The sequence below is a fragment of the Ptiloglossa arizonensis genome, chromosome 12 (assembly GCF_051014685.1).
Source record: "Ptiloglossa arizonensis isolate GNS036 chromosome 12, iyPtiAriz1_principal, whole genome shotgun sequence".
Lineage (NCBI taxonomy): Eukaryota > Metazoa > Arthropoda > Insecta > Hymenoptera > Colletidae > Ptiloglossa > Ptiloglossa arizonensis.
The window spans coordinates 1,322,932-1,349,677 of record NC_135059.1 but is presented as its reverse complement, the minus strand read 5'-3'; the positions used below and the strand labels follow the sequence as shown (position 1 = coordinate 1,349,677).

Genomic DNA, 26,746 nt, shown 5'->3' with positions numbered 1-26,746 from the left:
TACCGAGCGATATTTTAACGCTTTGAGTACCGTTTTCGGTCACCGGTGTACTGTATAAAATTTAAAAAATAATATTCCGATATCTTTCGAACTTTAAGATTACGAAATAAGAACAATCTAGCTGAACGTATCGATGATAAATGTAACGATTGCATTAACGAGGTTCGTTGAAACGCATTGAGCAGAAACAAGGTTGAAAACTGTCGCAAAATGTCCCAACCTTCGTTGTGTAATTTCAAGCCCTATTCCTTCCAGAACGTTTCACATTGTCTCTAAATAGCGTGTAACGTTTCTTAAAAATCTCTCGACTTCGAATACTCTTGCACTTTTTTTCGACGATGTTTATACTTGATGTATTATACTAGTCGTGGATATCGTGCGGCGTAAAGAAAAAGCTAACCAGAACTCGGCGTTTAACACGTTAAACGACTCTTTCGATTTCTATACAGGCACCTACGTGAAACTACGCGCGTGGTAAACATATCGATCGGTAAAGGAGTATGGCGCTGAGTACGAATTCCGATTCAGCGAGTCGTGGAAATTGGGGCGGGATACTGACGAGACCGTTGAACCGGGAGCGGAAACGCCGATCGATTTTCGACTGGTCGATCGTTCGATCCTTCGATCGTGGATGCACGATCCATTGTGCACGAACGCGCTGTAAAATCGCGATTTTCCAAGATTCTCCAAGGTCGGAGGAACACGAAACTTCTTGTCAATGATGCAGCGTCAACAGACACTTGTCGAGATGAGCGTCGTTGAATAAAACATGACCGAGGAAACTCGATGGAAATGCAGTCAGCTTCCTGTAATAGGTTTACAAGCCTCGTTATGAAATAATAACCTTCCCGACGAACAACTCGTAATCGTCTATCCTGCGCGCGCAAACAATCACTAAATTGTCACCTTGGCTTCTGACTAATTCATGACCGTAACAGGCTACCGTTTCGACAAACGGTTCCGCCAAGTCACCGGCAACGTTGTTATCAAATTACTGTCATAAATCTCTCCGTTGCACCGACGAAGTAAACCAGTAACGCGAAACAACTCGACGGATCGACATTGACCACGGTGGTTACTTTGTTAGTTACCGTTAACTAATCGGAGCGGTTAAAGTTTAACGCTCTTGTGGAGCGAGATACGAAGATAAAGGCGAGAATCTGGTCCGCGATACGCATATCGGTAGATCGATATTTTTGACGGCGGAGTTACAGCGCGAAGGTTTATAGTTGGGAGGGTATACTCTACATTCTGCGTACGGAATATACAGTGAGTCGCGCGAGGTAACGTATATCCGTCTAATCTGACACGATAAACCTCAGTAAGCTACACCGTTGCAGCAGAACTGCTTAAGTTCAGATACAGGACCAATATCGGAGCAACGAATAGTGCACGGATATTGACGCAACGATAGAAAATACCTTCGTAAAACTTTAACGACTCGTGAAATTCGAACGTGTATCGAGTTCGATTAATTAATCGTTCGAAAGTTGCCCGTCATTGATAGTCTTGAAATATAGATAATACGAAAAAGAATGAGAGAGGGGGAGAGAGAGTAACGAGTTTTGTTCAGAGGTATGAGTGATCAAATACGAGTAAGAAAACTTCAAATACAAAAGTTCGATATTAAAATACAATAAAGTTGTAAGATAGAAACGTTTTAAGCGTATGCGATTGACGATCAAGAATATTAAAAGTTTTCCAAGATACAATATCTTAAATTTTCTTCTAGTAAGTAATTTTACTAGATAATTCCTCTCGCGATTATTCTCTATTCTGTTTGTATTAACAATGTCACTGAAGGGGATCAAATCGGGTTTCGAAACGCATAAATATACTAGGTTGTTCAATAAGTTTTGTAGTTTTTTCCATTTTAAATAAATACTATGACACTTCAACTTCGAACAACTGTAAATATATGAATGAATCGACAGATCTGCATGAAGCTTCACACATGTTCATTAAACGGTAGTACTATCTTTAGAAGAATAAAACGGCGAACCTAATAGCGCTATTTTTTATCGAACGACAAAACTTATTGAGCAACCTATTAATATCACCATTGGTCCAAACAATTGCCCGTTCCTTATCGAGACAGATGCTCATGTTCTGTTTCCAGAATATTTCCAATTTAGACCAACACACGATATAACTCCCACAGAATCGTCAAACCTCTCGTGTTTTCTATTCAGTTGCAAATTTATAGAGTATACGCGGACCATATCGATCGACTGTAAACGTGCAAGTAGAACGGTGTTCAGAGTCCCTGAAACACGAAAGCTTAACGTTAAACGGAAATATCTAGGAATGCAACTAACTGAGCAGTGACTCGGTCCATTATTCGATTAGTTCTGGATTCTGACCAACGATCTATCGTGACGTGCAAGTTCGAATTCCTCTCTTCTCCCAAAGACGATAAAGGGTTCACGATAAAAGCATACGAACCCCAATGATGACATTATACACGGATTGTTGAATTTTGCATATGCCGCATACATATGCGTACATATACATATACATACAGATGCTCCTGATGCGTCAACGTACAATTGTGCAATGCAAGGACCAATAACACGCCGTTATTTGAAATCGAAGTCTTCGTACACATGTTTCCGTGTTATATGGTTCTATGTTTTATTTGCATGCATGGAATGAACAATCGAAATGAAATACGTGCTGTCGTCTTCCTGTGATCTTTACATTAACGTTTACCACTGTTTTATGAATCCGCGTCTTATATAGCTAAACGTATAAATTATTTTCAGCGTTAAGGTTTCTTAACAAGAAGCGGTTACGAATTTACTGGCTCTAAGAGCACCAAGGGAAAATACTGTTCTTATGACAGTCCTTCGAGTCTCTACAGTTTGTATACGTATCTTAAAGACTCGGACACGTCTGGAAAATATCGGTCTGTTTTCTCAGGAACATGGTCGCGACGTACTGTCCATTCTCGAGAAGAAGACCGACGAGTGTTTACATCCCCGCTCTTGTTTACTGTTACTCTCCCTTATCGATGCACGCTTTGCCGCTATTGGTTGCTGACGATTTTCGTAAAAATTTAGCTACATCCTCGGCAACCATCCAGTAACCATCCGCGAGAAGAAGCCTAACGAGTATTTATATCTCCAATGTTCAGTCTACTAGCTCCCCTACCATCGCACGCATTACAATAGGTTGCTCGATAAGTTTTGTCGTTCGATAAGAAATGGAGTTATTAGGTTCGTCGTTTTATTTTTCTAAAAATGGTACTACCCTTTAATGAACGTGCGTGAAGTTTCATTCGTGTAATTAATGACTTACTGTTCGTGTAAATCTATCGACGCATTCGTATATTTACACTTCAAAGTCGAAGTGTCATAATACTTATTTTTTTACAATGGAACGACGACAAAACTTATCGAACAATCTAGTATATATGGGCGTCTTCGGTCAATAGCGAGAGTACGCCGGTCTTCTCGAGAATGGACTGTAGCTCGCTCAACGAGACCGTTGTAGACCCATACGCAGTAAAAAAACTCGCTAATATCGCAGAACTTCGAAAGAAGGTCTTCACGTGTAACGCCCTTTTGCAGTCTTCTCGCAGTACGATTGCTTTTGGTCTTGTAGACGTTAGATGATAAAAAATACAACGCCAATTTTCATTGGTTTTAACATGTTCCATCCTGACCGCATGTTCTTTCGCGGACGATTGAAAGTACCCTGAACTTGGTCACATCGAGTTTCGATGTAGACCAGGCAGAATATTGTGAATCGTTACAGGCTACAAACGTCATATTTTTAAATACCATTGAAGTACCATTAGAACTCAACCACATCGGATCGTCACAGCCTCCGAACAGCACTTAGAATGATTAGAGGTTTTGAACAGCTCGTACTATTCACAAGCCTTTGACACGGACTTTCTTTTTATCATTGTCAAAGAAAATCGTTAAATAGACACTTTTACCGGGACAAATATCCTCGGAGTGTTTGTTTCCGAACCACTTAGCTTATAAACGCTCGTCAAAATGTACACAGCGGTAACTCGACAACTCGTCCATTAACGTTATGCGAGCAACTCCATCGTGGTCGAGGACCGAGACGAGATCGGAGACTATGGAAAATCGAGATCATCTGCGCATGTTGTAAATGTACGAACATGGTACACGGAAGCACAGAATTAGTGGCTGCATTATGGTATCGGGATTCTCAGCTCGGTTAGAGACCACCTGACAAATACCGAAGACTCCCTGCCGTGTTTCCATAAATCATGGATAGCTGGCACGTAAACAGAGCCACGGGTATTTATTATATACATCGTGTACACACAGACAGGTAATACCTGCGGAGAAAAGCTGGCTTAAGGTGGAGTAACCTCCTGAAGTGGGTGCGATTAAGCGTTACACTCTCCGAGTATTATTTAAAATTGATGAGTTCCCGCGTAACTGGCTTAATAACGCTCTCGGTGAATGTATTCGAGTTTCTTATTTTTCTTTCCAACGATCTCTCGGAAATCTTGCTTTTTAAAAATACAAAATTACTATACGAACCGCGCATATATCGTATAACTAATTTTCCAGATTGGAGCATTCAATGTTTCGATAAATTCGGAAACAAGATAAATTCGAAAAATTTAAAATTTACTTTTATTTATTTATTTTCAATGGACGAAATCCATTCGTAGAGAACGAATCGTTTCGTCCATGTTCTACAGTTATAAAATTATGCGATCGATTCGCAAGCAAGAACTTTTGATAAATTCGAGTTTCAAAACACTCGATGTTCTCCCCGACACCGTGATATCGTTAAATATCCCCATCGTTCGGTCCGAGACCCCGTACGCGAGAAACTGAAGGATCTCCTTTTACGTTTGCCTTGACTTATATCGAAGGAAAAAAACCGTGGCTGTTTACTCAATTTATAACGACCTTCGGGTCGAGGGTGCTTCTATTTAACGCGATTCAACAATCACGGAAGGGGGAGCACAATTAATGTCCCGAGGAGCTGCGAAGACCAGTAAATGGAGTGGCAGCGTGGTCGTTACACCAAAGCCACCCGGACACGCTGTTAATTCGAACACGGGGGAGGCTTTCGAAGCCATCGACGTTTTCTCTCCCCCTGTCCATCGTATCTATAAATTTCGAGTGCGTAGCGCGAAAAAAAAAGCTGAGAAAAATGACGAGAACGAGCGAGAGAGAAAGAGAGGGAGAGTGAAAGAATGCGCGCGCCACTGAACGGTTTTCCACCATAATTCTTATCGCACAGTTACTCGAGGGCGATATTAGATTCCTAAGGGAACGTACCGAAAGTGAGTGCATCGACTTCATTCGTGTAAAATCCATTACATCGAGAAATGATTTCATCGGGGCTCCGCGATCGCACGATAGGGAGCTTTCGAATCATTTCGCGTAACCATATCCGCGACGCGAAAATGTCGATAAATTCGATTTGCATTCGTTAGCGACAACGATACAATCCAAGGCTGAGTATTCTTTCGAATCGTGAACGCGGAACGCCTGTGAGAAAAATTTCTCGGAAATGCGTCTACCGTTGGAGTGCATCGTGGTAACCGACTCGTTTAATTTATCGAGTGTAAAAATTAATTTTCGTCCCTTAAATTAAGTGGTTTTTTTTAAAATTTTTTTCATTAAACAGAAGTAAGCACGATGGTCTCGGAGAAACAGCACATAGACACTGTATGCTTTTCGTATTCCAATTAAAAAAAAAATTTACTTCGTCGATACTATTTTTAATCTTATATATATCGACAAGAGTACGTACATATTTTTTGACATTGCAATTCATTTTTCAATTTTCAAATTTATTTCTACCATTTTGAACGATCTATACGATATTCACATTCCGTTCTTCGATTCGAAGCGAGAGAAAATAATTTGAAACCAAAAATGAAAATATTCTTCAAATTTGAACGACTTCCATAGTAGTACTCACTGACTCGTGGGATAATAACGTTGTGAAAAATTATCCTGACGAGTCAATTCCCAGAAGTGAACGCAGTTGGTTTTAGGAATTGGTCCCTTTTATTAGAAAATCGTTCCAAACGTTTTGTACCGAAGGAAACATCGATCTTTCTCTTCGAAGAAATTGGAGGGCTAATCACGTTCGAAGTACTTCTAAATATTTGTCATCGAGTCCACTTTGCAATTCCCATAGAACATTCGGTAGATCAGTACTAGAACAAGCACAATAGATCTACGATCGTTACGTGAAGCAGGCAACAGTCCGCCGAGAGTGTTCGTGACACGTGTTATTATTCAACCGTCGGACAACCGTCGTTCGAGATGAGTTCTCCAATTCTAACCCACGTTATTGCAAATATCAAGACTATAGGTATTTCAAAATATTTATTTATTCCATTCAACGTCTTTACTGTACACATACGTATACATAAATAACGGCGACCACATAAGATAAGCAAATGAAATATGTAGACAGCTATTATGCAAGACACGAGGTACGGCTAAAGTGCTGTTACTAACCTCGAATAATCGTATAAGATTAAATTGACGGGTGACAGGTTCGAGTAATTAACGGCCAACCTTGGGTTTTACGATCTCAGATAGATTCGCTAAAAATTTTGCGTAGTCAACTCGTGGCATTCTCCATGATATTCGTACGATATTTATTATAACTCGTTAAATAATTTCTCCTATTTTTTCACTGCATTTATAATATTAATACGCGTTTCCTTCTCACGTACCTTATTCCATAGCTTCGTTTATTTTTCGTGTCGATCTACATTAATATCCAACGTGTTCGATTAAAAAGATCGAAACGTTTGCTAAAATGTTCTATAATTTTGCTCCCTGCCATCGACAAATAAAATCCATTTGTACTAATTCGGATACCTCTCTATTAAGAGTAAGAGGCATTGCATTTGTGTTACGGAGTTTCGTGCGTAGAACAGTTAGGAGAATGTTGCGATGAAATCTGACGGGAAACATTGTCGTTTGTCAAGCTTCGCACGATCAATGTTGTACACCGCCTCGTGGTATCGCGTCTCGAAGGAAAGAAATGACATCAACGGTCTGCTTAAGGAACTGACAACGTTATCGGACCGAACATACATTTCCCACCCTCTTTGTGGCTAACCACGGCACGCAGGCGTAAAACGGAACGATAAATCACGCTGGTGGTCGTTACATTCATTAAACACTTACCGTCAAGAAAGAGAATATCGAGGTATACCCCCTCCCGCCTCCGGTTACCGGTCCCTGACAACTGGAAACTTAATTAATCACAAAGATATCACCCCAAAACGAGTGATTTCGCTGATGTAATTAGTTGTCGTGAAAGACAGAGGATAGAAGAGGAAAAGGAAAGAGTAAAGAAGGGGGAAAACAACAGAGCGGAAGGGAGAAGCACGAGCGAAAATAAGAAACCCTCGCTCCGAGAGGAGGGGTAAAAGGAACACGAAGACAGTCGAAAAATGAAGGAAGAATGACGAGTAGGGGGTAAAAAGATCGTGGAACGATAGACCGAGAACTGAGACGAGAAAATAAAGAGTCGTGGAACCGTGAGATGGTACGAGAAGACAAGTGGGAAAATGAGGGGAACGACACAGTAGAAAGTAGAGTAATGGCTGGAGCGAGGAGCAAAGAGGGGTAAGGGTGAAGGAGCTACCGAGTAACTTATTACAGTGCCGGGAGTGTTTGAAGAATCTTGAAAAGAATTACTTTTTGTTTTTAAATAAATACGAAGTGATTCGAAATCGATGTCACAAGGTTTGGTAATGAATTTCGTAGTCACAAATTGGAACAAAGGATCCAATTATCGATGGGTTTACAAAGTTCTCGCTACTATTTGTTGCTGCCGGTTTAAGTCGTAATTTCGTATAGTTTGGCTATACGGTATTTCTTCGAAAGCAAAGTTTCGATTACAGAGATTTAAAGTAATTTCCGTGTGAGAGCCACGTTTCACGATTGTCAAACCGGATTAGCCAGGACAGAATGTCGATAAAGATGACGATAAAGATTGAACAAACATTCTGTTATTCTCTTGTCGTTATAGGTGACCGATGTAACATCTATGTTACATTCGTGAAATATTAATTGCAGCTCTGTGACAGCGATTATCATTGACCACGACAAAACCGAGTTTCTGTTTCGGTGAAGAAAACACTCGGGTAACCAATTGATATTCGTGCTAAGCAACGGAATTAATTAATGGAGAACCCAGCGTTACATCGCGATGATTCATGGTTAAAGAAATTTGTAGCTGGAATTCGTAATTTTTGAAAGTATGTGGCGTACGTGCAGCATGTTGTGCGCAAACATTGCAGAGTAAACTATATTCTACACGGGTCAGCTACGTTTTAGATCCAGCTGTTACATTTCGGTAGAATTTCTGCCCAATTATACTTCATTCCCGTGATTATTCTCATAGCGTGTTGCACGTTGCCTCATTCCGCATTCTCGTTTCGACGTGAGTTCTCCCAAGGGAGATATACGAATGAACATTTTTTCACCAACTATGAGCGCCCAATTCAATTTATATAAACAATGAGTATAAATCGGTACGAACGTTTTCGACCTCTTGTAGGTCAACCGTAAATAACATATTTGTACCAATAATATAAAAAGCATCAAAAACTCTTCTTCCTCACTTGGAAAAGGAAGACGTTGGTGCATTTGGGCAACTCTTATTAAGGTTAAATTAATTATTCAAACTTGCGTATCATGTCATCCTCTTACCTGATGCAACACGTGGTGAATACGAAGTGGACTCATTCTCGCGAGTCTACTCCGAAAAAGTTTCGGCCTTGCGTTGAACCAAATATAAAAAATGCAAGACTTGTATACATTGTGTAAAAATACGATGCTTTAATAATAATTGGCTAAAGAGACTTCTAAAGCTTTCCGTATCGTTAGTAAAAATACATTTCGCCTGAAGATGATTTACAAAAATGAGAAAAGGTCTATACCGTTTTTCAATACGCTGGTCAATGAATGCGGATAATAGTTGCAACTCATCGTTTATTAATAACGTAGTTATCGATGTTTCATCGTTTAAGACCACTTTTCTCAACTACGAAGAGAAGCACGTGTACGTGTAGGAAGTACAATGAATCGACGATCTGCGTTGCCTAAGAACAATGATTGCTCGTAAATGGCCATAGAATTTGAGACAATTTATCCGAGTGTAAAAGATGGACGCGAACCGATTAAATAACTTGCCGAAAGTACATTCCAAATGCCTTCGATCAACTTCACTTTTATGTCTTTTCCTTTGTGCGTTAATAGAAATCGACTTGTCGACTAACCATTGTGTCCCACTGTCGTCAATTCTTAAAGAAAACTTTCATTTAACAAGCGCACGATACGACGACGTCAACTTATATAGTAGTAGAACATGAATTCTTTCTGGTAAAAAGTGATTAAATAAGGGGCAAAAAGTGACTACTTCTTAGACTTCTCAAACTCAAACCTTTTTGCATATATTCAGAGAAACGAGTAACTTACAAAAAGTTATTTATTCTTTTTTCGTTATTCAATATTTTTATTAGCAAAAAAGTTTGTTCATCGAAGCATCGTATTTTTACATAATTTATACAAGTCTTTTACTTTTTTATCACTGCATACATGTATACATGTGTTATAAATTTTACAGTAAGGTAACAATTTCAAATAATTAAACGTAACGAAATAAAATAATAGGATCGCATTACGAAACTGTATTTATATCTAGACTTGCATTTTTAAAGCAACTATTCGACGACTTATGAACGAGTACACGCTACAGAGAATATTTTCCGATCTAGACTGATAAAGTGACGCCAAACATTTTGAAAACAATTCCGTTAATCGTGGAAAGGATCGAATTTCGTTGACTAGAAACCGTGGAGGAATTATTACGGTAATACGTGGAGGAATTGTTTACAGAAAATGCCACAAACGTGTTTGTTTTTATTCTCGCACTCTGAAAACAATTTTTATCGCTCCGTTCGTTGTTCATGGTGCAATTTTCCTATTGTCGTTTCTTCCTCGCACGAGTCACATCTCTTTGTAGCAATCCACGAGTTGTATTGAATTGAACTGCACTTCTAATTTTCAATACGCTTTTATGGCAATGAAATTTCACTGAACAGGAAAATCGAACATGTCACCGGGGAAAAATTTCTAAATGTGCAGTGAAAACTTCAATTTCTCTCGCACGAGTTCGTCGACGTAACGTCGATGTAATATTGTAGTTTCATGAAGACTATCTGGAAATGAACAAGTTATTAATCTGTACCAATCAGTAATCATATGCATATACCTCGAATACACTTATCGTGAAAGAAAATGGTTTATTTTGTAGGAATTTATTTAGTACTAGTGGTTATAAAATAAGGGTGAATAAAGTTCTAGGATATACGTGTATTGAATGAGATAGTAATAGGAACAAAACATTGACAAAGCACACAATTAATAACTATGCTAACTACGTCTGACTACGTTATTCTTATTTTACGCAACACGACACGCTTCGACAATTTTCCAACAATGAGTGCTGCCCTAAACATTCTTCTTTCGCACCTTATATCCTCACACGCATTCATTCCCTTTCATTCTAATTCTTAATCTCTTTTACTCCATGCATCTGGTTATGTACGCCCAAAATTTCCCAGTATGGCTCTATCTCAATCGCTCTTCTTTCACACATCACTCGCTCGTGTATTCCAAATACTTCAGATTCCCTCCGGATCACACCTAATCCCTTTCATTCTCACGCATTACCACAATATTGCTGCTATAAATGGATAGCCGTTTTTCGTCCTTTGTCTAGTCCATTACGCTTGGATCGGCATATTAATTGACGATAACTATTCCAGCACGTTTATTTCAGTATGGACATGTTTTTCAACGATGAATACAAATATATTGGGTCGTCCATGTAATTGTTTCAGATCACAAGTCCGTTATTAATGTATTTACAAAAAAATATCAAAGGAAAAAGGTAAATAGCTCGAAGAGCACTACATCTGTAGGACTTTAGATTCTTTTCAAATTCAACAGTGCATATGCAATTAAGAATTGTATCCTTTCTTTAAATAAAAGTGCATATTGTTTGCAGTACAGATCCATTCCGCTGTTCATTTTACGTGAAAAATTATTAAGGCATCATGGAAAAAAAATGATTAGTCTTTGAGATATGTTCAAGAAATGATTTCATTGAAGAAGATGCTCAAATGCTTCTCCATTACATTGCAACATAAATCGTGTTTACGTTTACAATAAAGTCATTTCTTGAAAATATCTCGAAGACTAATAATTTTGTTGTCACGATGCCTTAATAATTTTTCACGTAGAATGGCCAGGGGAATGGATCTGTGCTGCAAACAATATGTACTTCTACTTAAAGAAAGGATGCAATTCGTAATTGCACAAGCACTGTTGAATTTGAAAAGAATCTAAGGTCCTACAGATATAGTGCTCTTCGAGCCATTTACCTTTTCTTTTGACATTTTTTCGTAAATGCATTAATAATGGAGTTATGGCTTGAAATGATAGCGTGAATTACCCAGTATACTTGCCAAGTCAATACCGTATAAACGATCAAAACAAAAATTTAGTACGTTGTTACTAAACTATTTACGTTTATAAAGAATCAAGAAAATGTTAACCGATCTAGTCGTGGAAACAATTTTTGCAGACTTTAAACTACCAACCATAAATTTTATTCCTTATTTACACGGGAAAAAGTAATCGTGTTTCAAATAAATATAATACAATATAAAAACTGCAAGTATATATGTAGTAAAATGAATGTACTACTATTATTCTTCGAAAATTTATAAAAATTACATCGTGTTTCAAATAAATATAATACAATATAAAAACTGCAAGTATATATGTACTAAAATGAATGTACTACCATTATTCTTCGAAAATTTATAAAAATTACAAAATTCTATTTGTCCGCGTTGGTGTTCCCTTATAAATAAATTTCATATGTTATTACTACACTTTGGAAATATTTCTCTTTGGTTGACAAACGATTTGAATACCTCTAAAGTTAACGAAACTCTCGCGTACATAGTTCGTAACATTGTAGGGCACGGGACGTTATTTGGAAAGTTGCGACAGTATGTGTTCTTAAATTCCATTCAGTGTAAGTATTGTTTCTTGAACTCGCTGAAATTCGATTCGGGCGAAAGTTAATCGCGTTGGCGTATCGGAATCGCGTCCCTTGTTTATCCAACATTTCGTTGCAACGTCAGTTAAATTAACTTCCCGCGAATAAATTAAAATTTGTCATCGCGAGACGTTGCACGATAATCGGGATGCAATATTATTACATTAACGATATATCATTCAGCCGCAGTTGCGTAACTTAATGATTTACCGATGCATCATTCTTGACACTTGTCCTCGTTTGCTCTGCTGGAATTTCAGACAGGAGATGAGGATCGAGTATTGTAACCACTCTTCCAGCTCGTTGATTACCGAACCAATTTTATATAAATTTCTCTGAGCGATACACCAGGCTTTTTCGTCATTCACTTTGTCCATCAGAATGATTTCTTCGTCGGTGCTTTTATATACTATAATTTGAAGCGGCTAAAAATAAAAATTTAAACGTCATTCAAACGCGAGAGCCGGGATTCCCTGTGTTAATTCAAATTTAGATGTTATCTATAAACGAGTGACGTTACAGTCGATGTGTGAAAATGAATATGTAGATGAAATCGTACATGCTCCAGTTGTACCTCCATCGATGCCACTCGATCGAGAATCCGAATGAAAATTTGTTCCATGAAATCTTTCGATATTCTATAAAAATATAAAATTAGGTTCAGATGTTCGTTACAAACTATAAATAGTACAATAATAATTGTCGTCCGAAATGATCGATCGAATCGTTCGATATTCGTTTGAAATGTTTATCGGACCGTGTACTTCGAAAGAAATTGACGCATATGTACGCGCTGCAGTTGTGGTTTGATTTCGAAACGCGACCAGTTATTTTTCGGTATATTCGTGGAAATTTGTCAATCGTTAGTTGACCAGTGGATCCAGTAATGGACACTCGTTGGGGTTGACTACTTTCGATTTACAATAGTATTTACGATGCCATATTTCAATCGCCAAATTTTCAAGCGGTGATAGGCGATTGCATCGTTTGCGTTTCACCTATTGGAGAATAAACAAGGGATCGATATTTTATACATTTTTCATAGGTTTGTTCGACTCGGTGGAAAATTGTTTCCCGTCCAGCGTACTCGGTCGTTAACAGTCTACGTAAAGAGAAAATGTAACAGTCAGCTCGTTCTCCTGCACCTGCGAAGAATCGCAATTAATGGTACTTGTTGCAATCTCTTGCTGCCGACTCTATTGAAAAATTACATCGATTTACTCACTGTTTACCGTGTGTCGAAACAATTTCTTGCGATTTATGGTCTCGAGACTTTAGCAAGACGATAAATTCGACCCTGTCTACCGTTTCTTAATTTATTTCCATTTTCGTTTTACGATAATTCAACGATTGTTCCGCGTATACACATGGGAAATTTCAACTAAACGTTATTCGATAGTTTGATCTTATTTTTAGTGTCTACAGAAGGATTTAAATTAACCGGTGCGAATTGTTAAATATTATAATAACGTTAAATGAAATGAAAACATCGCAATTATTCTCTTCGTTGTTAGTTTAGAAAATTACCATACGAATGAACTATACGAATTCGAATACATCGGCCAAGAGTTAAACGATACACGAGAGGAAAATAAATAGACAAGCTTCACTGTTGTGGACGATATTAATCCCAAGAGATGTATAAAGATCAAAAGCTTATTCGGGGAAGAGTTAACTCAAAAGGTCCTCTACCTTTCTCTCCAAAAATCATTGCCCGATCTTACTGTTCCTTACTATAATCCAACCTTTATTATATCAGAGAGCGAGGCTTTAACAGTCTCTATTCCTTAATTAAAATAAATGTAATCGATACTTTCGATATAGATCTGTATTAAATATCTAATGTAATCTAAACTAATTACTCGGTGAAACCGAGCCGTACGTTTTACGGTACGAAATGTACAGAAAATATTTATGCTCCCTTATGTATGTGAGAATACATTCTTAAATTACATCGGACACCATAATTCTTTCTCCAGATTCTTTTCGACGATTTTCAACAGAAAATATAACTATATTCGTTCGAAAACGTTCCTTCGGTATATCGCACCTGCGCGCGAAAGTTTTTGGAATCGTTGATCCTCCACAACTTCCAAGTGTAATAGTAACGATGAAAAATCTAAAGACAGTGGAAATCGGAACAGAGCTTACCGTGGTAAATTCTTCGGGGAATCAACAGGCTGTCCTCTCTACCGTAAAGATTGACTTCTCCGGATGTATATCGTTTCCGAACAGTTCCAGCCCCTTAAATATTTAAACGACCAGCCACGTTCACCCGTGAAACGAGAATAAATGTTCCAACTTCTCATAATTGTTGATCGATTTACAACCAAGCCTCTGGCATTCGGCGTTCGTTCACCATCACTGCTCTTCGCGAAATTAATTCCTGCACTGCCGCGGGACAAGAGGGAAAGGGGTACTGTAGCACAACGGTGGAACGAAAAGAAAGAAACATCACAATGTCTGGTCGTTCTTATTGTCGGGAAGTTCTAATTAAGAACGCCGCGCGAAACCTTAGGTCGCGGCACGACGAACACCGTATCTGTATCCATTTCGACATTACCCGCCGCTCTTTTGTCCACCGACCTCGCAGAGGAACCAATTTATCGTCACGGTAAATTGCGAACCCCGAGAAATCGAAGTTCGCGTTTAGAAACAATGACTTCTCTTCTATACTTCGTAATTCCTCCACACTCCCGTCAACCCTTCCGCGAAGAGACAACGACCGATCGCGCGAAACTCTGTCGAAGATTCTCGGATTTGTTTCGCGGAGACGAGAATTCTTCGACGTAACACAGGCACGGGGGAGAACAGAGGGGGGGATTCAGATCGTACAAATTCAATCCAGAGGAATGTAGTTACCCGACAATTCGTGGAATTGAAAGTGCGGGGAACATCGACGGTCGAGTTCACGGAGAGCCGCGCGCGCCATTACGGCGGCGTAGCGCTTAACCTTTCAGCAGGTTCGATGCGGAGATCGTATCGGTGAATTGATGAACCTCCGCACGGGAAGAATTGAAATCGAGCCGGTGCTTGGGACAAATTGTTCGAGAATTTTGTTTCCCGTTCCGGGAGAGAGAAAACTATAAATATAACGATTTCGATGGATCAAAACACAACCAAGTGGTCGGATAGTTTCGAAGTTTACCTCAAGCCGGTCGTAACTCGACCTTCGCGTAATATTGTTCTTCGAGGTATGTTGTATTTAATGATAGATATAAGAATAATATAGTAATAAAAGGTGATGGAATAATATATAGAAGTGTTTTTTTTCAACTCATTTCAACTTTTCTCTCTTACTACGTCTTTATTGGTCCTTTCTCCTACTCTTACTCATACTCATACTCATACTCATACTCATACTCATACTCATACTCATACTCATACTCATACTCATACTCATACTCATACTCATACTCATACTCATACTCATACTCATACTCATACTCATACTCATACTCATACTCATACTCATACTCATACTCATACTCATACTCATACTCATACTCATACTCATACTCATACTCATACTCATACTCATACTCATACTCATACTCATACTCATACTCATACTCATACTCATACTCATACTCATACTCATACTCATACTCATACTCATACTCATACTCATACTCATACTCATACTCATACTCATACTCATACTCATACTCATACTCATACTCATACTCATACTCATACTCATACTCATACTCATACTCATACTCATACTGTTTCCAAAACGCTCCTCTCGCACCCTATATACCAACGCGCATTCATTCTCTTTCATTTTAATCCTCAATCCCTCTTACTTCAGACATTTGTTCAGGTTCGCCCATCTCAATCGTTCGTCTTTTCCAAACACTCTTCATTTTCTCCAGACTACACGCATTTCCTTTCGTTCTCGTGCATTCCCACGCTCGGTCGTCTCGTACGACCCCCTGTAAAGGGTCGCTCGTACCTTTTAAGAAACCTGGCGAACAGATCAGCGCCAAGTGTTTACCTTAACGCAGGTTCGTTCGCACGCAATACATCTTCTAAGCCTGCACTCGAAGCAGGCCCAAGCGGGCACGAAAAATCCAATACCACAGAAGGTAATAGAATAATATATAATAGACGATAGAAGGAGAGAAGATAGTAGAAAGTGTTGTAAAGTTCAGATTGTAATATCTAGTTTATTATAATATGCAGGGATCTCGCGTATCTAGTAGTATAGTTATTGTATATATAAGAATATAAAGTTCGAAGAAATGCGTATACAGTGATACGTCTTGATGTGAACGACGACAGTGTCGTGTGGTTTTTCTGACTCTGGACTTGGAACTCGACTAAAAAGAAAAACCAAAAATGGAAAACGGCCAAACCATTGACCGCGTGGCGGACGATCTTTCCGCGCCAATACGGAGACAGTTCTTAAAACTGACATCGACATCTGGCACCATTAAGATCATTGTTGCATTCACTCCAACAGAAAGTAATAACAAATGTACATAGTTTATTTCTGGCTCGAAATATTTGAAGTACAGAGTCCGGAAAAAAGAATTCGAGTTTCATTGTGTGGTATCGGATTTTCCGTGTCCGCTTGTGCTTGTTTCGAGCGCAGGCTTAGAAGAGATGGCGCGTGCGAACAGACCAGCGTTAAGGTAAACACTTGGCGCCGATCTGTTCGCCAGGTTTTTTAAAAGGCACGAGCGACCCTTTAGAAGGAGTCGTGCGAGACGACCGAGCGTAGGAATGCACGAGAACGAAAGGAAATGCGTGTGGTCCGGAAAAAATGAAGAGTATCTGGAAAAGACGAACGATTGAGATGAGCGAACGTGACCAAATGTCTGATGTGAGAGAGATTGAGGATTAAAATGAAAGAGAATGAATGCGCGTGGCTATGGAGAGTGCGAGAGGAACATTTTTGAGACAGTATGTCCACAGTATGTCGTGGACAATATGTCACGGGAAGTATGTCGTGGTATGTCGTAGTAAGAAAGAAGAGTACGTAACAGTATGGGTAAAAAGACGTAATAAGACAGGACAGTTGGAAAGACGCACTAAGGCGAAAGACTAGTAAAAGACGTAAGCGACAAAGACGCGTGCCGAGGGCATCGAGACGATAAGCTTAGTCTTATACACGGTCGATCTATCTTTAGCGAACAGCGAAGCTAATTGCCAACACCGCGTCTAACACTAATAACACTGTAACTTATAATATACTTAATATACTTAAATATACACCAATACACCGCACGAGTACAATTATTTGGGGACTTCAAAAATTCCTCCTTGATTGCGAAAGCCTCGGACAACGAGTTCTCTAATATAATTTCACATCGATTTTCTTCATGGAAGGAGGTTCGTTAAACAAAGGATTACGCGCAGCCCAGTGAACGGGTCGACAAATCCTGACGAGTTTCGAACGCTCTTGTGGATCTCTGTACCTGGTCCCGAGCCTATTGTGCACCTCTGCTTACAAAGAGACGATAGTGCAGCGGAATACCGCAGCGAATCTCAAAAGGGAAGTGTCGGCTTTGTCGCAGGATCCTGCATCGACAACAGCGGATCGTATTTAAATTGCGCGGCGTTGGCTTGGGCAACGCTTCAACGGCTACAGTTTGATTCGATAATTGCGCAGCAACGGACGATCGCGGAACGAGGAACAATGTAATCCAGCGGAACTTGAAAATCTGGAGAAATCTACATCGTAAATTCCATTTGATCGATTCGCGGTAAGAAATCACTGCGAGGCTCCTTCGCGAACAGCTCCGAGAAACGGAATCACGGGGATCACCAACATCTAGGGTAATAGATGTGAATTATTTCGAAAATATTTGTGCTGCTCGAATCCACGCGGAGAGATTCAGAAGTTCGATAGTTCCACAAATAAGTATGAATTCATACCTAACCGAATATATTCTTTCGTGCACGATACGAAATATTTCCAAGCTATTACTACAAAGGATGTTCAGAGAAAAGGATTTAGAATTTTCAGGGTAGATAATACTTGCCAAATGAAGAAAAAATTTGCTAGTAAGTATGGGTTGTAAATTAATACCTGAATAATGTTTGTAAATTAATGTTTGTAAATTAGCCCTGATAGCTAATTGGGCAAAGTAATAGCTATTAGAAAATTGTTTACAATTCGAAGAATATTAATTTTTTAAGCTATGTTTATTAAGACTTTTTTCATCTGCCTTGAAAGTACCGAATTCATTTTTTTAACACCCTGTATCATTGATATACAGGTTGCTTCATCTCGCTTGCACATCTTCGATTCCTTGTCTTTCACGAAACAACATTTATTATTTCGAGCACCATTTGTGTCGTTTACAATGGAAGATGGGAAGAATTTTATTCGAGAATTAAACGATGAATAAACACACCGTATAATAATTCATTCGCGACGTTTATTCGATCGTACAGATATAGATAAACTTTTACTTGTTCATGCGAGATATAATTTTATTCTCTAATTTAAATGCTAATGTTTGTTTCACGAGTAACGAACGAAAGGTCGTATATCTTTTAAACGTATTGCGGAATGTTTATTTAGATTAAAATTTTGCTTCTATCTACTGCTACTATGCATCGTGTTTTATTTAATTTTACCACATTTCTATGTATTTTTAGAATTAAACACCGCCATATACTTTTATCGCCGCGATATCGTACGAAGTCAAATCAAATATAACGACCTTTAGCAACACGATTATCGAACAAATCGGTAAACTTGAAATTTTGAAAATTACGGAAACGAATTAAGAACTTTCAACGGCAACCCTATTCATCATATACCGTATATTTTGAACCTTGATAACTAATTGATACGTTTCCTTCGGAGAATCATCGCTTGAAACGTAGCATTCCTTCCGACTAAAAAGGAAGCTCCATTAAGCTCGCGTTCAGAAATGCATTAAGGAAGTAATTGAAGAAAAAAATTTCTAATCAGAGTTTCCATTCACCGAAACGAATTGACCTTATAAAATAACCGTTCCAGTGATGTTCGCGGTAATAAATGCTCAAAGTGTACAAATGTCATTATCATCGCGAAATACATTTTATATTGAAAAACCACCCCGCCATCCTGTTACCGACTAAAGTAAAGGCAGAATCAACTAGTAGTTCAAAGTCAACTGAACTCGCGAGTCAGGAACGTCGTAAATTGATTTCATTCCATGTTCAAAAGGAACTTAATTGTTTACGATGCTCAAATCGAAAAGCACCACTGCTTGGCACCGCATTTAGATTGCATTAACAAACGAAATTGCTTTTGCAATTTTTTTTCATCACCGATACAAACTTCAAAGTGCTGCGGCGCGCTTTTCCTTCGAATATTCTCTAAAAAGGTCCAGAACAAACTGGTTCCGCTTGCTATTCAGCTTTGAAATGGATTTCTCGAAACGAATTTTTTCAACAAAGAATTATAAATACGCGCAGGTCGGTTCAAACCGTTTGCAGCACAGTGTTGGTAGATGGATTCAACATTGAACTATATTTTTCCAACATTAAAACATTCCGAATGTTTCGATGATTTATCGCGTTAGTAAATAATAGGAGATCGTTGATGTCAGACCACAAAACCATAAACCGTATTCAGAGGAGAGAAGTGCTAGAAACACTGGACATTCTGGTCGGTTGTTCTTTTACGCCGAAAATAGAGGCAGTTAAGCGAGTAGATGCCATAAATCCAAAAGCACTTCCTTTTTCGTTCTATGTTGCGACGTGTTCCAGAAGAGACACTTGTCCTCGTTGTCGTAACAATTGAATCCGTCAGCTCGGCACGATACTTTCATTGTTGATAACAATTACTGGCTCGCTTTGTCCTCCACCAAAAATGTCTTTAAGAGAAAGAAATGATCGCATAGAATTGTTTTTTACCGGTAGAATTTCGTATATCGTATTTTATCGATAATATATTATTCTCCTTTTTGTGTAACGTAAAAAGTGTCCGACGTTGGAGAAACTATGCGATCTTTTTAACCCTGTCTGAAAATTGTAACACATATGGTCTGGTGATATGCTTCTGGAGCATGTCAATGTAGAATTGTTTTAAGGCATACTTCCGGTCTGTTTGCACATTATTTTACAATAGAATGTGATACCTACGCATTAATATTTTTTGTTACGAAATCATGGCCATGGTGTGATAAAATAGTTGACACGAGCTTAATATACAATAGTTTGCGACTTGATTATAAAGGTGTATAAAGTAATTAAAACAAAATATATCGATATTTACCAAATATATGAGTAGAGTTGTATAGAATTAGGCGATGATGTAAAGATGTAACAAACGTAACACATTACATATTTTATACTACACTATCATAGTTGCTTTTGGTAGGTCTCTTACCAAATATATTCATTTAAAGAATGGACAATAATATTTTCTAGAATATTTGAAAATATCACGACAATTGTACACTATTTACTATAACTTTAAACGTACAAAAATATTTTATAAGAAATGAACACGTTGATCTTTTATCAAAGTTTGGTGGGTTTCAATAAATCTTTACTTTTCAGTGCAAACTATGTATTGGCATACAGGAGCTATGAACGCGTTGACATCTGTATGAGCCAGTTGAAAGGTAGACAAAAACTTGTACGTTCTACGATTATCTTCGCGTATATTTTGCAACTTATACCTAGGAACAGTGCAGCACCATTTCGCGCCTTAATTCGCATCGTTGTGTCTTAACGATGTGAAAGTTTTTATTTTTTTCCTTTCAGCCCCTATCCCTTTGTTACCACCATTTCGTTTATGCGATTCTCAGTACTTTCGACGAGGTAGAAGCAATTTTATACGGATGCGGGAAACGGATCGTAGAACTCGACGTCGACTAATACCATAAAAAACAACTTTTACGGGATGAGCCGGAACATGCTCGAATCGGTTTTCTATAATAGTAGTTTCAGACTATCCGATTGGAACCCGATATCATCCTCCTTATTAATTTCAGATATCACCCGATGAAACTTCTGCCAGTATTATCCATAAAATCCAATCGGAATTTCTACATCTACCTGAAATCGAGCATGATTTCTACTATTTGAATCGTGGTTTCTGAATTGACAATATTGTTTTCCGTCGAACATTGTAAGAGAACTGAAAGCCAGAGGAATAAGAGATAAAAATATTCTGCTAACGTGTATCGTGGTTGGTTGCGAATAGAAAAGTTGATTACGTTTTACACAATGTTACAGAGAATATACGTTTCCAAATTACTCTCACCGACTAATTAAAAACTTGCGTAGATTATTAAGTAATTACAAATTTTCAGTGCGACTTAACATGAACTCGTATGGTTCATTTAAAAAATGCAATCTTCTAATTCAATATTAAAAATAATGTTACAAAAAGGGAATATTTGATATATCTGAGTGTTTTGAGAAGCAGTAGACGTATTGTGGTAAGAGACCTTGGTCTTAGTTTTAACGGAAAAACGTAATATCATAGTAGAGTGTGTAACGACATACTCAACAATAATAACAATAATAATAATAATAATAATAATAATAATAATAATAATAATAAATCTTTATTGCATCAGGGTTGTATAAAAGTACGAATTGAAGAATTAAATTAAATTTGATACGTAAGGTTGGAGGTAAGAATACAGTTACAGTGAAAAAATAAAGTACCGCTTTCTGCAATTATTAATTTAATTCGTGTTACTTATTTCTGGCCAGAATGCAAATGTTTATGCACGATGAATATGCAAGAAGCATATACTATTCAAGCGCATTAAATATGCAAACATTCAGAAAAAGTATGCAATATATGCCCAAAAAGTATGCAGAGTATGCAAGCAAAAAAATATAGTACCCAATATTATATACAATATTAACAATATATATTTAACGTGTTACAATAAATAATAAGCATTTCTTCTAAATCTACTGCTGATAGTTAGTGACGTTTGTCTGTTAAAATTAATTTATACACGGAAAATTTCTTTTTTACGAAAGTGAAACCGTAATTTCGTATAATTTCTTAGAACACGGTAAGTGAAGTTTAAATATTTAATTTACCCACAATCCTCTTACCATTAAATTCCCCGTGTATTGGCCTACTTTCTTAGTATTTTCATCTACGAAAGTGGAGTACATATTTCGATTTGCAAATAATAAGCAGCAAAAAGTGCCGAATGCACTAAATACACACACATTCTACTAAAACCTTTTCGCAATTGCTGCAGCAAAGTAGAAGCGAACATTTTCCTATAAAGAATGGGAAATGTTTCGTCGACTGATAGCACCACTTGAAAGAACGCGTAGAATATTCTTTAGTTGTTAATTTAAACGAAATATTTTAATAGAAACTTCGGCTGTTAATAATAATCTCAAATTCGTCGATAAAATATAATAACGAATTATCGCTAAAAAACGAAAATATGATTAGTCCGATATGTGAAATTACTTTCTATAATAATTTTTCTATTTTATTCGGTTCGTAAATATTAACATTTCAACGTCAGGAATCGGCGAATATTTATTAAACCAAATGTTTGATCGATATATTTATTTAATATATGTCACGAAGTGGAAAGCCCGTGTTGTTTAACAATAGATAAAACGCTTTTATAGCAAAATTGTTTTCTTTGGAAAAGGCTTACCGATAATGAAGTTCCCCCTACCATCGAGAACGCTTGTACGCCGAAGAAACGCAGAGGCAGCAGTGATTCATTTTTAGCCAAGAAATTGTGTTCTCTTAGTAATTGCGGTGTCATTCCAACGGAATATAAGACATTAAATGTGAATAATTCGCGACATATATCTTTATAACAGAGATTTCGTTCTATAATAAAAGGGCTTAGAACGCTTTTCAAAAATTGAATCGCTAATACTTACTAGTCGCGCACGAAGTTGCCCGAGTGGTTAAGAAATTTCCGAGATACGAAATTTGTCTCGTTAATACGACAAAAGTTACCCAGATTCTCTTGTTCACTAAACCGTTAAAGAATTCGTTCCGCGAAGCAGAAGAATATTAAATATCGAACGAACAAAATTGCTGATATTAAAAATTCATAAAAAATTGTAATCTCGTATAAAAGTAATAAAGTACAAATAGAAAATGTTCGTAATAAGAACTATACCGTGTCGATATGCAGGTAACATTCTTGCGCGCATTTCATCTGTTGCAATGCGTAGTCCTTGAAATGATATCTTAGCATTACGCGTTCTCACACACCTAATTAAATTTGTGCGAGTGAATTATTAAGATGGATTCGTACGTAATGTACTGGTGCTTGTAGAAAGAGACTGAATGATTGGACGATTACAGTTGAAGATATCTTTGAATATTTAAAGTTCGGTGTTTTTATTGTAACTGCTCTAGTTTCGTGTCGGTATCGTTGAGGAAAGTTCTATCGGGTCAGTGCTAGTCTGTCATTGGTTAATTTTGTCGTTGTCGGGGTGTCGAGGGCGGATATTTTTAACAGGAAAATATGCGATTTTCCGGTGGTGGTGATATGCAACATTTAAACTATAAAGAGATTGGTTTGGACTATAAAGAATGGTTAGTTTACGATCTGGCCTATTACGATGGTCGGCAGTTGTTCGCCAGATTTTTCGAAACACAGTTTTTTGACTTTATGAGGGGCAATAGTAAATTGGCCCTCAATATTTGCACCGCAACATCAATCGAAGACACTTATTTGTACATAAACATTACCGTTTGTATTATAAATTTGTGTCTTATACGTTTGTGAAATGAATATTAATAATTATTACGAATGGTACGTTTGTTAATTTATTTCTCGACTAAAAAAAATATTTATTTTCTTCAAGAGGTCAAGTTTTATCTTTTTTATTTCCCTGTGACATTGCTTCGACCAATTATTATTTTTCCTGGAACTTGTAGATTGTTTTAAGAGAGAAAGAATTTCAGAACAAATATAAAGTTCAAAACGCAATTCCTTGATATTTTTCTTCAAAGCCAGTAGGGTTTAATAAGAACTAAATGAAAAAGTTTTTGTTAATATAGAAAAACGTTAAATAATAATGAAGAACTCGTTAAAAGTAGATAGTATCCTTTTATAGCCGTACGTATACTTCGAAGAATGTACTTCATGGGCTGCCCCGATACTTTTCGTAACGCGATTTGTGAGATTGTGAACTCTACAAAGTACACGACACATCTTTCCTCGTCAATGGCCGATCGAATTCCAGCAGGAATTAATTATCAGTCAACGAACTTCCATTCATTTGCCTTTACAAATTCTACCGATACAACATCCTCATTTTATTAGAAATTCTTTAAGTGTTCTCTTACACCGCCATCTCACAAATAGCCCGACCACTTCATTTTAACAATTTTCCACCGACGAATGAAACATGATGCCTTCTCGCGAACGAAATGAAAGGAACTTTCATCATAATTACACGATGTCGACCTACTTTTTTCTTTACGCTTCTAATTAAGCCTCGATCGTCGGGCAACGGGCACTTAATATTTTCGTCGAGACGCGTGCATAATGCAGTTACAGACAGAAACGGATATCGAATGGATACGAAATTATTAACGCTCGAAGAGAATTAACTTTGTAGAAAAATTTCTAGCGTCGATCGGGCAACGTTCCGTCCACGTTGAACGAACAGCGTTCGACCAAGTTTTACCCTCCTGTAAACCGAAAGAAATCATTGGCCAGCGAATAAAAATGAATCCAGGCCTCGATTCGGTCTACTATTAGACGAAAGGTTCCACCCGATGAAATCTGGAATAATTGTTATCGCGAAAAATTCATTCGTTAAATTACACGCGTAACTTCTCTCTTTCGAGAACAGGAAACATCTTGCATTTCGGACTGTTGAGCGACAATGTTGCATCTCGAAGAACCAAAATGTTACGCGTTGTATCGCTCCGATGACTGCACTTCGAATTAACGAAGTGTAGTCGAGTTGAATGAAAGATTGACTCGCGACCACATGTTTGCCGTAAACTTTGATTTATTTGTACACGGTGCGAGGAGGAGAGTTTTCTTGTTGGTTTGGTGATTTTGTCGCGACTGACTCGTCTCGTCTCGGTCTCGTTGAGGAAAGTTCGGTCGTCTTCAGTGATCGTCCGTTATTGGTTAATTCTGTCGGTGTCGAAGTGCCGAGGGAAGATATTTTTGGCGGAAGGAAATTATTGGCGACTTTTCGGTGGTGATGGTGGTACACAATATTTAAACTATACACTATTAAGCGTCACGCATCGCAGGGATGCCGCGCGGATGGTCGGTTTATGATGTGGCCTCGATCGGTGGGCAGTTGCTCGTCAGATGTTTAGAACTGAAGATTTTTCCCTTCGCGAGGGGCAATGGAATTTGTCCCTAGCTATTCACGACGAAACACGAGTACGCGTAGCTAGAAACAACGGAACGTAAAGACTTTTGCAAAACGGCTTTGCGAAGAAGGGAAAAATAACTGCTGTGTTTCTATTTACATTTATCGCCGAATGAGAGAGCAGAGCTCTCGTCGGATCTCGGCGATCAACGACGGCGAATTATCAACACAAACGAGTGCACCGCTTTTCTCGTCGAACGAATCGCTCTGATGGGAGTCGTTATTGAGTTCTGACCGTCGTGAAATCCCTTCGTTAAGTAGGAAGTGTTTGCGGAACGGAAACGAGCAGCCGTTACGAGACACGTTACCGTTGGAGAAGGTTTCCTTCTATATTCGTTGTAACGGATAATACGAGTTACGAATTTATATAATTGCGTTTCAAAGATATCGCTAAAAAACGAACCGCGTCGTTTCGATTAAGAATAGAATCATTAGTGGAATCCAAACGCATCCCTGAAGTGCCGCTGTAATTCTTGCGCGAAAAACTCGGAACGATGTACGGTGACCGCGATGACATTCAGGTCGCCAGTCTCTTTACCGGTCGTTTTTCATCGGGATGTACAGTTGAACGCCGCTGCTCCAGACATCGATTACCAGACACGTCAGTTTCACAGGAAAATTCCTCTTGCTATCGATCGTTAGGACACGCGAACTGAAATTCCCGGGATTTCGCTTAGGTGTGCCGATCGAGATAATTCAACAGGTAAAGCTTAATTATCCGTACCAAGATGTTGAATCGTTCGTGCAAAAGTAAGTGATTCCAGCCAGCGAGCATTCACTTGTTCATCGTTGCAAAGATTCTTAATCTCGCTGAGAGTCCTATTTTGGTAACTTCAATATTACGTAGTTTAATTTACGTTGTCGTTATGCTAATTCTTGAAATATCTATCGATATTTACATCGGTATTTACGATTATTAATTACGAATTAAGTAAGGAAAATAAACAAATTGGAACTATACAATTTTTTATTCATTTAGACTCCCTAAAACTGAGGGTGAATTAAGTGAAATGGTATATAAATCAACTAACGTGTATGTTTTCATTTAGTTTACTCTTGAAGGAGATCTAAGGAAAGGGATTTAATTTAAATTAAATTGTAAATAGAAACTGTTTTGAAAGGTTTAATTGTAACTGATTGTAGAAATTTATAATTCTCATTTATTTGCGATTTTTAAGTAACGATGAGGATCTAAACTTTGATGTGAACCACACGTTCATTAGTTTGTTCTTTGAATAAAAAAATCTGTCGAAGTATCCACACGCGTTATTTGGTTAGTTAACGAGAAAATATTTTTATCCACGGCGTGGTATTA

The 26,746-nt window shown here is 38.0% G+C and overlaps 1 protein-coding gene and 1 long non-coding RNA gene across 2 annotated transcripts in view; both read left to right on the top strand.

Annotated features, from left to right (window-relative positions):
- The window catches only part of LOC143153410 (uncharacterized), a 182,456-nt gene that overhangs the window by 2,458 nt on the left and 153,252 nt on the right, over positions 1–26,746 (top strand). The window lies entirely within an intron of this gene.
- LOC143153243 (uncharacterized) lies at positions 1,006–21,579 on the top strand. The gene is made up of 3 exons (XR_012993738.1): positions 1,006–1,152; positions 20,629–20,693; positions 20,836–21,579. It is a non-coding gene; the product is annotated as an uncharacterized LOC143153243 (long non-coding RNA).